Source organism: Phoenix dactylifera, unplaced genomic scaffold, assembly GCF_009389715.1.
Source record: "Phoenix dactylifera cultivar Barhee BC4 unplaced genomic scaffold, palm_55x_up_171113_PBpolish2nd_filt_p 000233F, whole genome shotgun sequence".
Classification (NCBI taxonomy): domain Eukaryota; kingdom Viridiplantae; phylum Streptophyta; class Magnoliopsida; order Arecales; family Arecaceae; genus Phoenix; species Phoenix dactylifera.
In genome coordinates, this window is record NW_024067734.1 from 264,358 (window position 1) to 278,687 (window position 14,330).

The window sequence follows — 14,330 nt, forward strand, 5'->3', positions numbered from 1 at the left end:
AGAGAACTTTATTGAATAACCACTCAACTGATTACAATAAGCTCTTCTGGCCTCTCCAGCTCTACCGGATACCAATCCCTCCCCTTTGAGGGTCCTCTTATAGAGGAGCAACCTCCAATTACAAGTCCCTCACAAACTCAACTTTCTATGCACAAGATAAGGATGAATTCTAGATAAGATAAGAAAACCCCGATTCCCACAGGATTCTGCGCAATCAGATAAAATGGCCAAGTTCGTACCTCAAACGAACTCAGATTACCATGAAACTGGATTGGTTGGATTCGGGACGAAAAACCCTTCCAGATGGCACCTTTTTCACTTTGAACGGACTTCTGTAGAGTTTCCGAAATGCCCCTCAAACTGAAAGCATGTGGAAACAGCATTACAAGTTGCATCGCCGATAGGACTCGCTGCGGAGTCCCTTTAACTCGCTTCCCTGGAAGTACGCAAGCTCCACTCGGATTCAGGACCACCACCACATCTGAATCCGGCCTTATCATGGCTTGTAGCTGGGTAAGCAAAGACATGCCGATGACCACCTCGTAGTCGTCGATCGGGGCGACCATCGCTGTCACCCGTCCGGTCCATGCACCGAATTGGATCTCAACATCGTTCGACGTTCCGCTGGTAGCCACTTCTGCGGAGTTGACCGCCTTGAACGTGTGTTCATCATGTTCAATCTTCAGATTTAACCTCTTTGCCGTAGCTAGATCCACGAAGAAGTCAGTGGCACCCGTATCAATGAGTGCCCGGAAGATGTGACCACCAATGCAGATAGGTGCATAGAGCAGACCGCGTGGCCCCTTGGCCTTCAGGGCATTGAGACTGAGTGAGCCCATCCTTTGGTCGGTCTCTTGCTTCTCCTCCACCGCCATAGATGCTATCTTGCCCCTCAATGGACAGTCCTTCATCTTGTGCGGTCCATTGCAAATACAGCATGAGATGGTGCTGGTACCTTGCGCCACCCCTTTGCCCTTCGCTTGGGAAGCCCCTCCACTCGAGGAGCTCAAATTCGAGCCCTTTGTACCTCCTTTGTGACCTGATTTCGCTCCCCCACCTTTGCCCTGTTTCGATGCTTGGGCTTTGGGAGCTGTGGGTTGAGTCTTGAACTCGATGAGAGCCTCCGCTTGAGCTATCGCCTCGTTCAAACTCTAGACTCCTCTTCGCTGCAATTCCATCTTTGCCCACGGTTTGAGCCCGTCAAGAAAAGTGAAGAGAGAGTCCTCGTTGCTGAGGTCTGGTACCTCCAACAACAGTTCGCTGAACTCTCGCACATACTCACGCACATCGCCCTTTTGCATGAGTCGCCGTAGTCGTGCTCGAGCATCATCCTTAGCGAAGGCGGGGAAGAATTGCTTTCGAAGTTCAGTTTGGAACTGTACCCAAATGGTGATTGGAACAGCCCCTCGCTTCATCGTCGGCCCGACGTCGCCACCAAAGCATCGCCACGTCCCTCAAGAACATGGCCGCCGTGCTCACCTTCATGGCTTCCTCCCTCACGCCGGTAACCTGCAAGTATTGCTCCACGACGAAAAGAAAGTTATCCACCTCATTCGCGGACCGTCGTCCGCAGAACTCTTGTGGCTTGGGAACATCAAGCTTGTGTAGGGGGCGCATAGCTTCTCTTGCGACCTCCATTGTCAATGGAGAAGAGGATACGCCTGTGGTGGTCCTCTCCTTTAAAAGGTCAACCACCTGATTTTGGAGAGCCCTCACCATGATCTCCAACTCCTCATTACGCCGCAGCACTTCCTTATAGCGCCGCTCCATATCGAAGGAAATCTGGTTCAGCCGATCGGCGATTTCACCTCGGAGGGTTGCGTCCCTACCCTCAAGGTCCTCCATCCGTCCTTCAACCTCAGCTATTTGGGCCTCGCACCTCCGTAATTGATTGTCGGCAGAGATAACCGGAGATGCAATACGTAATCCATACAGAGAATCATCAACTGGATGCGCTCCACCCATCGCCGTGCCTCCTCCTGAGGCTGGATTGGGATCCATGGTCGAGGATGATGCGTTCGCATTCCCACCATGGAAGTTACCGTAGAGGTCGTCTCCTTCATTTCTGGTATGGCTCTGATACCAAGTGACACGAACGAAGAGATTACAAAGCGAATCCCAACGACGTGCGGCTCGGTCTATCGAAGATAACCGATCAGCCTTCCTGGCGTGGGTACCTAGTCTCTATGACTTAGGTCACGCCTAACAACAATAATGCAGCGAAACACAACACTAGAAAATACCACGAAGGAGAAGAAGAAATGTAGGGGAAGAGAACTTTATTGAATAACCACTCAACTGATTACAATAAGCTCTCTTGGCCTCTCCAGCTCTACCGGATACCAATCCCTCCCCTTTGAGGGTCCTCTTATAGAGGAGCAACCTCCAGTTACAAGTCCCTCACGAACTAAACTTTCCATGCACAAGATAAGGATGAATTCTAGATAAGATAGGAAAACCCCGATTACCGCAGGATTCTGAGCAATCAGATAAAACAGCCAAGTTCATGCCTCAAACGAACTCGGATTACTATGAAACTAGATTCGTTGGATTCGGGACGAAAAACCCTTCCAGATGGCACCTTTTCCGCTTCGAACGGACTTCTGTAGAGTTCCCGAAATGCCCCTCAAAGTGAAAGCGCGTGGAAACAGCCTTACAGCCACGTCTTCTAACCATACACGTTTTCAGTTATAAAAACGTGTTAAAACGTGTCCCTTGCCTTCTGGAGACTTATGCCACGTTCCTCCATCAGTGGCACACATTTCCATGCTTCCCAATTTCTCGAATTCAGTCCATGCTTCGAGATAAGCCCACAACGCTGAATCAGTCTCGTTGCAGCAGCTTTCCTCCTAATGATGAACCAACATGTATTCTCAACAATACACGCCTTGGAGCACGTGCCCACGGCCCCATGCTCTTGGGTATTCCACCTACATCTTGCACACGTTTCCCTAGGTGATCCTAGGGCCCAGATTTGGTCTCCAAGTTGCCCAAATCTCTAGAGAGCACCGTCAGACCTCGAACCCGTCCAGCGACCTGATCTGGTTTATACCTTGATCCGCGTCCGGTCCAGCCCCGATTCGAGGAGCCGTGACATTCTGAAAAAGTACCGGTGCTCCATACGGACTCTTCGAAGGTCGAATGAACCCGCTGTCCACCAACTCCGTTAGCTGCCTCCTTAGCTCCTGGAGTTTAGGTGGGGCCATCCTATATGGTGCTTGAGCTGGTGGACGTGCTCCATGTACCAAATCAATCCGATGATCGATTTCTCTTTTTGGCGGCAATTGCTTGGGTAACTCGGGGGGCATCACATCCCCGAATTCAGCGAGAACACCCTCGATGGGCGCTGGAATCTCCTCTCCTTCCAGTAGTTCTTCCTCCTGAAGAGACGCAATATATGTTGGAAGTCCCCTTCTCAGCCCCTTAACAAGTTGCATCGCCGATAGGACTCGCTGCGGAGTCCCTTTAACTCGCTTCCCTGGAACTATGCAAGCTCCACTCGGATTCAGGACCACCACCACATCTGAATCCGGCTTTATCATGGCTTGTAGCTGGGTAAGCAAAGACATGCCGATGACCACCTCGTAGTCGACGATCGGGGCGACCCCCGCTGTCACCCGTCCGGTCCATGCGCCGAATTGGATCTCAACATCCTTCGACGTTCCACTGGTAGCCACTTCTGCGGAGTTGACCGCCTTGAACGTGTGTTCATCATGTTCAATCTTCAGATTTAACCTCTTCGCCGTAGCTAGATCCACGAAGAAGTCAGTGGCACCCGTATCAATGAGTGCCTGGAAGATGTGACCACCAATGCAGATAGGTGCATAGAGCAGACCTTGTGGCCCCTTGGCCTTCAGGGCATTGAGACTGAGTGAGCCCATCCTTTGGTCGGTCTCTTGCTTCTCCTCCACCGCCATAGATGCTATCTTGCCCCTCAATGGACAGTCCTTCATCTTGTGCGGTCCATTGCAAATATAGCATGAGATGGTGCTGGTACCTTGCGCCACCCCTTTGCCCTTCGCTTGGGAAGCCCCTCCACTCGAGGAGCTCAGATTCGAGCCCTTTGTACCTCCTTTGTGACCTGATTTCGCTCGCCCACCTTTGTCCTGTTTCGATGCTTGGGCCTTGGGAGCTGTGGGTTGAGTCTTGAACTCGATGAGAGCCTCCGCTTGAGCTATCGCCTCGTTCAAACTCTGGACTCCTCTTCGCTGCAATTCCATCTTTGCCCACGGTTTGAGCCCGTCAAGAAAAGTGAACAGAGAGTCCTCGTTGCTGAGGTCTGGTACCTCCAACAACAATTCGCTAAACTCTCGCACATACTCACGCACATCGCCCTTTTGCGTGAGTCGCCGTAGTCGTGCTCGAGCATCATCCTTAGCGAAGGCGGGGAAGAATTGCTTTCGAAGTTCAGTTTGGAACTGTACCCAAATGGTGATTGGAACAGCCCCTCGCTTCACATCGTCGGCCCGACGTCGCCACCAAAGCATCGCCACATCCCTCAAGAACATGGCCGCCGTGCTCACCTTCATGGCTTCCTCCCTCACGCCGGTAACCTGCAAGTATTGCTCCACGACGAAAAGAAAGTTATCCACCTCCTTCGCGGACCGTCGTCCGCAGAACTCTTGTGGCTTGGGAACATCCAGCTTGTGTAGGGGGCGCGTAGCCTCTCTTGCGACCTCCATTGTCAATGGAGAAGAGGATACGCCTGTGGTGGTCCTCTCCTTTAAAAGGTCAACCACCTGATTTTGGAGAGCCCTCACCATGATCTCCAACTCCTCATTACGCCGCAGCACTTCCTTATAGCGCCGCTCGATATCGAAGGAAATCTGGTTCAGCTGAGCGGCGATTTCACCTCGGAGGGTTGCGTACCTACCCTCAAGGTCCTCCATCCGTCCTTCTACCTCAGCTATTTGGGCCTCGCACCTCCGTAATCGATTGTCGGCAGAGATAACCGGAGATGCAATATGTAACCCATACAGAGAATCATCAACTGGATGCGCTCCACCCATCGCCGTGCCTCCTCCTGAGGCTGGATTGGGATCCATGATCGAGGATGATGCGTCCGCCATTCCCACCATGGAAGTTACCGTAGAGGTCGTCTCCTTCATTTCTGGTATGGCTCTGATACCAAGCGACACGAACGAAGAGATTACAAAGCGAATCCCAACGACGTGCGGCTCGGTCTATCGAAGATAACCGATCAAACTTTCTGGCGTGGGTACCTAGTCTCTATGACTTAGGTCACGCCTAACAACAATAATGCAGCGAAACACAACACCAGAAAATACCACGAAGGAGAAGAAGAAATGTAGGGGAAGAGAACTTTATTGAATAACCACTCAACTGATTACAATAAGCTCTCTTGGCCTCTCCAGCTCTACCGGATACCAATCCCTCCCCTTTGAGGGTCCTCTTATAGAGGAGCAACCTCCAGTTACAAGTCCCTCACGAATTCAACTTTCCATGCACAAGATAAGGATGAATTCTAGATAAGATAGGAAAACCCCGATTCCCGCAGGATTCTAAGCAATCAGATAAAACAGCCAAGTTCATGCCTCAAACGAACTCGGATTACTATGAAACTAGATTCGTTGGATTCGAGACGAAAAACCCTTCTAGATGGTACCTTTTTCACTTTGAACGGACTTCTGTAGAGTTTCCGAAATGCCCCTCAAAGTGAAAGCGCGTGGAAACAGCCTTACAGCCACGTCTTCTAACCATACACGTTTTCAGTTATGAAAACATGTTAAAATGTGTCCCTTGCCTTCTGGAGACTTATGCCACATTCCTCCATCAGTGGCACACATTTCCATGCATCCCAATTTCCCGGATTCAGTCCATGCTTCGAGATAAGCCCACAACGCTGAATCAGTCTCGTTGCCGCAGCTTTCCTCCTAATGATGAACCAACATGTATTCTCAACAATACACGCCTTGGAGCACGTGCCCACGGCCCCATGCTCTTGGGTATTCCACCTACATCTTGCACACGTTTTCCTAGGTGATCCTAGGGACCAGATTTGGTCTCCAAGTTGCCCAAATCTCTAGAGAGCACCGTCAGACCTCGAACCCGTCCAGCGACCTGATCTGGTTTATACCTTGATCCGCGTCCGGTCCAGCCCCGATTCGAGGAGCCGTGACATTCTGAAAAAGTACCGGTGCTCCACACGGACTCTTCGAAGGTCGAATGAATCCGCTGTCCACCAACTCCGTTAGCTGCCTCCTCAGCTCCTGGAGTTCAGGTGGGGCCATCCTATATGGTGCTTGAGCTGGTGGACGTGCTCCATGCACCAAATCAATCCGATGATCGATTTCTCTTTTTGGCGGCAACTGCTTGGGTAACTCGGGGGGCATCACATCCCCGAATTCAGTGAGAACACCCTCAATGGGCGCTGGAATCTCCTCTCCTTCCAGTAGTTCTTCCTCGTGAAGAGACGCAATATATGTTGGAAGTCCCCTTCTCAGCCCCTCAACAAGTTGCATCGCCGATAGGACTCGCTGCGGAGTCCCTTTAACTCGCTTTCCTGGAACTACGCAAGCTCCACTCGGATTCAGGACCACCACCACATCTGAATCCGGCTTTATCATGGCTTGTAGCTGGGTAAGCAAAGACATGCCGATGACCACCTCGTAGTCGTCGATCGGGGCGACCACCGCTGTCACCCGTCCGGTCCATGCGCCGAATTGGATCTCAACATCGTTCGACGTTCCACTGGTAGCCACTTCTGCGGAGTTGACCGCCTTGAACGTGTGTTCATCATGTTCAATCTTCAGATTTAACCTCTTTGCCGTAGCTAGATCCACGAAGAAGTCAGTGGCACCCGTATCAATGAGTGCCCGGAAGATGTGACCACCAATGCAGATAGGTGCATAGAGCAGACCTCGTGGCCCCTTGGCCTTCAGGGCATTGAGACTGAGTGAGCCCATCCTTTGGTCGGTCTCTTGCTTCTCCTCCACCGCCATAGATGCTATCTTACCCCTCAATGGACAGTCCTTCATCTTGTGCGGTCCATTGCAAATATAGCATGAGATGGTGCTGGTACCTTGCGCCACCCCTTTGCCCTTCGCTTGGGAAGCCCCTCCACTCGAGGAGCTCAGATTCGAGCCCTTTGTACCTCCTTTGTGACCTGATTTCGCTCCCCCACCTTTGCCCTGTTTCGATGCTTGGGCTTTGGGAGCTGTGGGTTGAGTCTTGAACTCGATGAGAGCCTCTGCTTGAGCTATCGCCTCGTTCAAACTCTAGACTCCTCTTCGCTGCAATTCCATCTTTTTCCATGGTTTGAGCCCATCAGGGAAAGTGAAGAGAGAGACCTCGTTGCTGAGGTCTGGTACCTCCAACAACAATTTGCTGAACTCTCGCACATACTCACGCACATTGCCCTTTTGCATGAGTCGCCGAAGTCGTGCTCGAGCATCATCCTTAGCAAACGTGGGGAAGAATTGCTTTCGAAGTTCAGTTTGGAACTGTACCCAAGTGGTGATTGGAATAGCCCCTCACTTCACATCGTCGGCCCGACATCGCCACCAAAGCATCGCCACGTCCCTCAAGAACATGGCCACCATGCTCACCTTCATGGCTTCCTCCCTCACGCCGGTAACCTGCAGGTATTGTTCCACGGCGAAAAGAAAGTTATCCACCTCCTTCGCGGACCGTCGTCCGCAGAACTCCTGTGGCTTGGGAACATCAAGCTTGTGCAGGGGGCGCGTAGCCTTTCTTTGCGACCTCCATTGTCAATGGAGAAGAGGATACGCCTATGGTGGTACTCTCCTTTAAAAGGTCAACCACCTGATTTTGGAGAGCCTTCACCATGATCTCCAACTCCTCGTTACGCCGCAGCATTTCCTTATAGCGCCGCTCCATATCGAAGGAAATCTGGTTCAGCGGAGCGGCGATTTCACCTCGGAGGGTTGCGTCCCTACCCTCAAGGTCCTCCATCCGTCCTTCAACCTCAGCTATTTGGGCCTCGCACCTCCGTAATCGATTGTCGGCAGAGATAACCGGAGATGCAATACGTAATCCATACAGAGAATCATCAACTGGATGCGCTCCACCCATCGCCGTGCCTCCTCCTGAGGCTGGATTTGGATCCATGGTCGAGGATGATGCGTCCGCCATTCCCACCATGGAAGTTACCGTAGAGGTCGTCTCCTTCATTTCTGGTATGGCTCTGATACCAAGTGACACGAATGAAGAGATTACAAAGCGAATCCCAACGACGTGCGGCTCGGTCTATCGAAGATAACCGATCAGCCTTCCTGGCGTGGGTACCTAGTCTCTATGACTTAGGTCACGCCTAACAATAATAATGCAGCGAAACACAACACCAGAAAATACCACGAAGGAGAAGAAGAATTGTAGGGGAAGAGAACTTTATTGAATAACGACTCAACTGATTACAATAAGCTCTCTTGGCCTCTCCAGCTCTACCGGATACCAATCCCTCCCCTTTGAGGGTCCTCTTATAGAGGAGCAACCTCCAGTTACAAGTCCCTCACGAACTAAACTTTCCATGCACAAGATAAGGATGAATTCTAGATAAGATAGGAAAACCCCGATTCCCGCAGGATTCTGAGCAATCAGATAAAACAGCCAAATTCTTGCCTCAAACGAACTCGGATTACTATGAAACTAGATTCGTTGGATTCGGGACGAAAAACCCTTCCAGATGGCGCCTTTTCCACTTTGAACAGACTTCTGTAAAGTTTCCAAAATGCCCCTCAAAGTGAAAGCGCGTGGAAACAGCCTTACAGCCATGTCTTCTAACCATACACGTTTTCAGTTATAAAAACGTGTTAAAACGTGTCCCTTGCCTTCTGGAGACTTATGCCACATTCCTCCATCAGTGGCACACATTTCTATGCATCCCAATTTTCCGGATTCAGTCCATGCTTCGATATAAGCCCACAACGCTGAATCAGTCTCGTTGCAGCAGCTTTCCTCCAAATGATGAACCAACATGTATTCCCAACAATACATGCCTTGGAGCACGTGCCCACGGCCCCATGCTCTTGGGTATTCCACCTACATCTTGCACACGTTTCCCTAGGTGATCCTAGGGCCCAGATTTGGTCTCCAAGTTGTCCAAATCTCTAGAGAGCACCGTCAGACCTCGAACCCGTCCAGCAACCTGATCTGGTTTATACCTTGATCCGCGTCCGGTCCAGCCCCGATTCGAGGAGCCGTGACATTCTAAAAAAGTACCGGTGCTCCATACAGACTCTTCGAAGGTCGAATGAACCCGCTGTCCACCAACTCCGTTAGCTGCCTCCTCAGCACCTGGAGTTCAGGTGGGGCCACCCTATATGGTGCTTGAGCTGGTGGACGTGCTCCATGCACCAAATCAATCCGATGATCGATTTCTCTTTTTGGCGGCAATTGCGTGGGTAACTCGGGGGGTATCACATCCCCGAATTCAGTGAGAACACCCTCGATGGGCGCTGGAATCTCCTCTCCTTCCAGTAGTTCTTCCTCCTGAAGAGACGCAATATATGTTGGAAGTCCCCTTCTCAGCCCCTTAACAAGTTGCATCGCCGATAGGACTCCCTGCGGAGTCCCTTTAACTCGCTTCCCTGGAACTACGCAAGCTCCACTCGGATTCAGGACCACCACCACATCTGAATCCGGCTTTATCATGGCTTGTAGCTGGGTAAGCAAAGACATGCCGATGACCACCTCGTAGTCGTCGATCGGGGCGACCACCGCTATCACCCGTCCGATCAAGGCGCCGAATTGGATCTCAACATCCTTCGACGTTCCACTGGTAGCCACTTCTGCGGAGTTGACCGCCTTGAACGTGTGTTCATCATGTTCAATCTTCATATTTAACCTCTTTGCCGTAGCTAGATCCACGAAGAAGTCAGTGGCACCCGTATCAATGAGTGCCTGGAAGATGTGACCACCAATGCAGATAGGTGCATAGAGCAGACCTCGTGGCCCCTTGGCCTTCAGGGCATTGAGACTGAGTGAGCCTATCCTTTGGTCGGTCTCTTGCTTCTCCTCCACCGCCATAGATGCTATCTTGCCCCTCAATGGACAGTCCTTCATCTTGTGCGGTCCATTGCAAATATAGCATGAGATGGTGCTGGTATCTTGCGCCACCCCTTTGCCCTTCGCTTGGGAAGCCCCTCCACTCGAGGAGCTCAGATTCGAGCCCTTTGTACCTCCTTTGTGACCTAATTTCGCTCCCCCACCTTTGCCTTGTTTCGATGCTTGGGCTTTGGGAGCTGTGGGTTGAGTCTTGAACTCGATGAGAGCCTCCGCTTGAGCTATCGCCTCGTTCAAACTCTGGACTCCTCTTCGCTGCAATTCCATCTTTGCCCACGGTTTGAGCCCGTCAAGAAAAGTGAAGAGAGAGTCCTCGTTGCTGAGGTCTGGTACCTCCAACAACAATTCGCTGAACTCTCGCACATACTCACGCACATCACCCTTTTGCGTGAGTCGCCGTAGTCGTGCTCGAGCATCATCCTTAGCGAAGGCGGGGAAGAATTGCTTTCAAAGTTCAGTTTGGAACTGTACCCAAATGGTGATTGGAACAGCCCCTCGCTTCACATCGTCGGCCCGACGTCGCCACCAAAGCATCGCCACGTCCCTCAAGAACATGGCCGCCGTGCTCACCTTCATGGCTTCCTCCCTCACGCCGGTAACCTGCAAGTATTGCTCCACGACGAAAAGAAAGTTATCCACCTCCTTCGCGGACCGTCGTCCGCAGAACTCTTGTGGCTTGGGAACATCCAGCTTGTGTAGGGGGCATGTAGCCTCTCTTGCGACCTCCATTGTCAATGGAGAAGAGGATACGCCTGTGGTGGTCCTCTCCTTTAAAAGGTCAACCACCTGATTTTGGAGAGCCCTCACCATGATCTCAGACTCCTCGTTACGCCGCAGCACTTCCTTATAGCGCCGCTCCATATCAAAGGAAATCTGGTTCAGCTGAGCGGCGATTTCACCTCGGAGGGTTGCGTACCTACCCTCAAGGTCCTCCATCCGTCCTTCTACCTTAGCTATTTGGGCCTCGCACCTCCGTAATCGATTGTCAGCAGAGATAACCGGAGATGCAATACGTAACCCATACGGAGAATCATCAACTGGATGCGCTCCACCCATCGCCGTGCCTCCTCCTGAGGCTGGATTGGGATCCATGGTCGAGGATGATGCGTCCGCCATTCCCACCATGGAAGTTACCGTAGAGGTCGTCTCCTTCATTTCTGGTATGGCTCTGATACCAAGCGACACGAACGAAGAGATTACAAAGCGAATCCCAACGACGTGCGGCTCGGTCTATCGAAGATAACCGATCAGCCTTCCTGGCGTGGGTACCTAGTCTCTATGACTTAGGTCACGCCTAACAACAATAATGCAGCGAAACACATCACCAGAAAATACCACGAAGGAGAAGAAGAAATGTAGGGGAAGAGAACTTTATTGAATAACCACTCAACTGATTACAATAAGCTCTCTTGGCCTCTCCAGCTCTACCGGATACCAATCCCTCCCCTTTGAGGGTCCTCTTATAGAGGAGCAACCTCCAGTTACAAGTCCCTCACGAACTCAACTTTCCATGCACAAGATAAGGATGAATTCTAGATAAGATAGGAAAACCCTGATTCCCGCAGGATTCTAAGCAATCAGATAAAACAGCCAAGTTCATGCTCAAACGAACTCGGATTACTATGAAACTAGATTCGTTGAATTCGAGACGAAAAACCCTTCTAGATGGCACTTTTCCACTTTGAACGGACTTCTGTAGAGTTTCCGAAATGCCCCTCAAAGTGAAAGCGCGTGGAAACAGCCTTACAGCCACGTCTTCTAACCATACACGTTTTCAGTTATAAAAACGTGTTAAAACGTGTCCCTTGCCTTCTGGAGACTTATACCACGTTCCTCCATCAGTGGCACACATTTCCATGCATCCCAATTTCCCGGATTCAGTCCATGCTTCGAGATAAGCCCACAACGCTGAATCAGTCTCGTTGCAGCAGCTTTCCTCCTAATGATGAACCAACATGTATTCTCAACAATACACGCCTTGGAGCACGTGCCCACGGCCCCATGCTCTTGGGTATTCCACCTACATCTTGCACACGTTTCCCTAGGTGATCCTAGGGCCCAGATTTGGTCTCCAAGTTGCCCAAATCTCTAGAGAGCACCGTCAGACCTCGAACCCGTCCAGCGACCTGATCTGGTTTATACCTTGATCCGCGTCCGGTCCAGCCCCGATTCGAGGAGCCGTGACATTCCGAAAAAGTACCGGTGCTCCATACGGACTCTTCGAAGGTCGAATGAATCCGCTGTCCACCAACTCCGTTAGCTGCCTCCTCAGCTCCTGGAGTTCAGGTGGGGCCATCCTATATGGTGCTTGAGCTGGTGGACGTGCTCCATGCACCAAATCAATCCGATGATCGATTTCTCTTTTTGGCGGCAATTGCTTGGGTAACTCGGGGGGCATCACATCCCCGAATTCAGTGAGAACACCCTCAATGGGCGCTGGAATCTCCTCTCCTTCCAGTAGTTCTTCCTCCTGAAGAGACGCAATATATGTTGGAAGTCCCCTTCTCAGCCCCTTAACAAGTTGCATCGCCGATAGGACTCGTTGCGGAGTCCCTTTAACTCGCTTCCCTGGAACTACGCAAGCTCCACTCGGATTCAGGACCACCACCACATCTGAATCTGGCTTTGTCATGGCTTGTAGCTGGGTAAGCAAAGACATGCCGATGACCACCTCGTAGTCGTCGATCGGGGCGACCACCGCTGTCACCCGTCCGGTCCATGTGCCGAATTGGATCTCAACATCCTTCGACGTTCCGCTGGTAGCCACTTCTGCGGAGTTGACCGCCTTGAACGTGTGTTCATCATGTTCAATTTTCAGATTTAACCTCTTTGCCGTAGCTAGATCTACGAAGAAGTCAGTGGCACCCGTATCAATGAGTGCCTGGAAGATGTGACCACCAATGCAGATAGGTGCATAGAGCAGACCTCGTGGCCCCTTGGCCTTCAGGGCATTGAGACTGAGTGAGCCCATCCTTTGGTCGGTCTCTTGCTTCTCCTCCACCGCCATAGATGCTATCTTGCCCCTCAATGGACAGTCCTTCATCTTGTGCGGTCCATTGCAAATATAGCATGAGATGGTGCTGGTACCTTGCGCCACCCCTTTGCCCTTCGCTTGGGAAGCCCCTCCACTCGAGGAGCTCAGATTCGAGCCCTTTGTACCTCCTTTGTGACCTGATTTTGCTCCCCCACCTTTGCCCTGTTTCGATGCTTGGGCTTTGGGAGCTGTGGGTTGAGTCTTGAACTCGATGAGAGCCTCCGCTTGAGCTATCGCCTCGTTCAAACTCTGGACTCCTCTTCGCTGCAATTCCATCTTTGCCCACGGTTTGAGCCCATCAGGGAAAGTGAAGAGAGAGTCCTCGTTGCTGAGGTCTGGTACCTCCAACAACAATTTGCTGAACTCTCGCACATACTCACGCACATCGCCCTTTTGCGTGAGTCGCCGTAGTCGTGCTCGAGCATCATCCTTAGCAAATGCGGGGAAGAATTGCTTTCGAAGTTCAGTTTGGAACTGTACCCAAGTGGTGATTGGAACAGCCCCTCACTTCACATCGTCGGCCCGACGTCGCCACCAAAGCATCGCCACGTCCCTCAAGAACATGGCCACCATGCTCACCTTCATGGCTTCCTCCCTCATGCCGGTAACCTGCAGGTACTGTTCCACGGCGAAAAGAAAGTTATCCACCTCCTTCGCGGACCGTCGTCCGCAGAACTCCTGTGGCTTGGGAACATCAAGCTTGTGCAGGGGGCGCGTATCCTTTCTTTGCGACCTCCATTGTCAATGGAGAAGAGGATACGCCTATGGTGGTACTCTCCTTTAAAAGGTCAACCACCTGATTTTGGATGGCCTTCACCATGATCTCCAACTCCTCGTTACGCCGCAGCACTTCCTTATAGGGCCGCTCCATATCGAAGGAAATCTGGTTCAGCTGAGCAACGATTTCACCTCGGAGGGTTGCATCCCTACCCTCAAGGTCCTCCATCCACCCTTCAATCTCAGCTATTTGGGCCTCGCACCTCCGTAATCGATTGTCGGCGGAGATAACCAGAGATGCAATACGTAACCCATATAGGGAATCATCAACTGGATGGGCTCCACCCATTGCCGTGCCTCCTCCTGAGGCTAGATTGGGATCCACGGTCGAGGATGATGCGTCCGCCATTCCCACCATGGAAGTTACCGTAGAGGTCGTCTCCTTCGTTTCTGGTATGGCTCTGAAACCAAGTGTCACGTACGAAGGGATTTTAAAGCGAATCCCAACAACGTGCAGCTCGGTCTACCGAAGATA